This window comes from Bos grunniens, chromosome 11, assembly GCF_055505025.1.
Source record: "Bos grunniens cultivar Pamir isolate PY7600 chromosome 11, Bosgru_T2T1.0, whole genome shotgun sequence".
NCBI classification, from domain to species: Eukaryota; Metazoa; Chordata; class Mammalia; order Artiodactyla; family Bovidae; genus Bos; species Bos grunniens.
This window is the reverse complement of record NC_141175.1, coordinates 50,833,664-50,836,847: the sequence shown is the minus strand read 5'-3', so window position 1 is coordinate 50,836,847 and position 3,184 is coordinate 50,833,664.

Below are 3,184 nucleotides of genomic sequence, written 5' to 3'. Positions count from 1 at the left end.
GAAGAGTTTATTCCCAGGATTTCCTAGTGGTGTCATAAAGTGTATGCATACCTCCTTAAAAAACATATTCAGCCTCTGTTTGAGGCTGAATCTATCTACCTATTTGAAGCTAATCATCTATCTTCTTGAGTCTTCCATTTATATAACTGTGAAGAAGTACTATCTTTGTTTAAATCTGTTTAACAAATCCCTACACAGTTTACTTCAGAAATTAGATGATGTGGCTGAGAAGATAAAAAATGCTAATTAATATATATATTATATTATAATGTATATATATATAACATTCTAATATATATTTGACTAAATATACAAAATATATTTAACATCTTGGTTTTCTGTTGCCATCTAAATTATCTACTGGTGACCTAGAAATAATAAGAAACGTGTGTAGGGATTTTAGAATGATTTATTTGAAGGGCAGGAAGGTCTAGACTAATCTATTGTACAAGCATGTTGACTGCTGCACTATGGAGAGAGCCAGACTTCAGACATGGAAAGGTGCCTTTCCGAGGTTGATGTGCAGATAACTCACCAAAAGAGATTTATAGAGAAAGTAATGAGCAGAGATCAATGCATTAGCAGTTAATTTATAAATCAGTCCCTATAGACTCTGAGAGCACAAGAGGCCCAGCTTCATTCATAAGATCATAATGTTCATAGTTACTGGAAAAAGATTTCAAGCCATTCTTCATCCATTCATTTTTTGTTTGTCATGTAGAAGAAAAGATTTAGATGTTCAATCCACATGAGAGGAAAAGCACTTCGGAAAAATTCAGTGACGTTCCGACAGTTTGATGACGTGTTTTCTGCCCCTGAAGCAGTAGGATTAATGCTGTCTGGCACTGACTGCAGGATTTAATCACTCCACAGCACAGAAGTGCCTTAGTGGTTTATCACCCACATTTTTGCTTTACAGGAAAAGGGCTTTTCTTCATTATGACTGTGCAGTTAGTAGTCTGTAGACACATTCTTCACATTAACTCTCATTATATGCTTTTAGGTAGGGCCATCTTACCTTCACTGCCACCACTGTGATGTGACTGTGACCAGGTAACTGATGATAAAAGGGAAGAATTTAGACTGTGTTCATATTTCCCTGATTCCCTTTTGAGGGTCATTGGCAGTGACACATCCTTTTGCCCTGAAGAGGAATGATGGTGCTGCTTGTTACCATGACTGTGAAGGAACAAATCTGAGGACATGGACAAGGCAGGTTTCTTTCTGTGTCCTTGGAGAAGGAGGCTGAAGTCAAGGTTTCAGAGGCCTGAAGAGACCTCGTGTTCGAGAGTGAGATTTCCCCATCTTCTCACAGTCAGGTTTGGAATGGCCCATAGCACAAGCTTTTTGCTGCTTTTTCCATATCACAGCTTTGCCTGCAACAGTGCAGGGTCATGCATGGATTGTTGGGCACAACCAGCATTAATGGCCATGACCCTAAAGTCCTTGAATGGCCTGCTGCTGCTGCTGCTAAGTTGCTTGAGTCATGTCTGACTCTGTGTGACCCCATAGATGGCAGTCCATGAGGCTCCCCCATCCCTGGGATTCTCCAGGCAAGAACACTGGAGTGGGTTGCTATTTCCTTCTCCAATGCATGAAAGTGAAAAGTGAAAGTGAAGTCACTCAGTCGTGTCCGACTCTTAGGGTCACCATGGACTACAGCCCACCAGGCCCTCCATCCATGGGATTTTCCAGGCAAGAGTACTGGAGTGGGGTGCCATTGCCTTCTCCAATATTATAGCTGCTGCCGCTGCTAAATCGCTTCAGTCGTGTCCGACTCTGTGCGACCCCATAGATGGCAGCCCACCAGGCTCCCCTGTCCCTGGGATTCTCCAGGCAAGAACACTGGAGTGGGTTGCCATTTCCTTCTCCAGTGCAGGAAAGTGAAAAGTGGAAGTGAATTCGCTCAGTCGGGTCCAACTCTTCACAACCCGGTGGACTAGCCCTACCAAGCTCCTCTGTCCATAGGATTTCCCAGGCAAGAGTACTGGAGTTGGTTGCCATTGCCTTCTCCATTGAATGGCCTAAGAGCAAGTATGACTAATGATTGAGCCACAACAGAGCAGAGTTCCTGCCTTAAGGCCCGAAAGGGAAAGAGCAGCCATCAGATGTGTTTTGGGCTGTGTTCCTCAAACAGTGTGATTTCAGACTTAGGGACTCAACTGATGGCTTCGTTGAGGGAAGGATGGGGGGAATGGATAGTTAGGGAGTTTTGGATGGACATGTATATACTACTATACTTAAAATGGATAACCAACAAGGACCTACTGTATAGCACTTGGAACTCTACTCAATGTTATGTGGCAGTCTGGAGGTGAGGGGATTGTGGGGGGGAATGGTTATGTGTATATGTATGGCTGAATCCCTTCATTTTTCACCTGAAACTTTTACAACATTGTTTGTTAAATAACTACTGTTGTTGTTCAGTCACTAAGTCATGTCCAACTCCTTGGGATCCCATGGACTACGGCACGCAAGTCTTCCCTGTCCTTCATCATTCCCTAGAGCTTCCTCAAACTCATGTCCATTGAGTCGATGATGCCTTCCAATCATCTTATCCTCTGTCACCCCCTCCTCCTCTTGCCCTCAATCTTTTCCAGCATCAGGGTCTTTTCCACTGGGTCAGCTCTTCACAACAGGTGGCCAAATTATTGAAGCTTCAGCATCAGTCTTTCCAATGAATATTCAGGGTTGATTTCCCTTCGTATTGACTGGTTTGATCTTGCTGTCCAAGGGGCTCTAAAGAATCTTCTCCAGCACCACAATTGGAAAGCATGAATTTTTCAGTGCTCAGCCTTCTTTATGGTCCAATTCTCACATCCAAGCATGGCTACTGGAAAGACCATAGCTTTGACTATACGGACCATTGTCAATACTGCAATATGAAATAAAATTTTTAAAAAGTCACTCCCTGGGGATCATTTGCAGAGGAGACAGCAATGTGGTGGAAACATAAAAATGCTGCTGCTGCTGCTGCTGCTGCTGCTGCTGCTGCTACTGCTAAGTCGCTTCAGTTGTGTCCGACTCTGTGTGACCCCATAGATGGCAGCCCACCAGGCTCTGCTGTCCCTGGGATTCTCCAGGCAAGAACACTGGAGTGGGTTGCCATTTCCTTCTCCAATGCATGAAAGTGAAAAAATAAAGTGAAGTCGCTCAGTCGTGTCCAACTCCTAGCGACCCCATG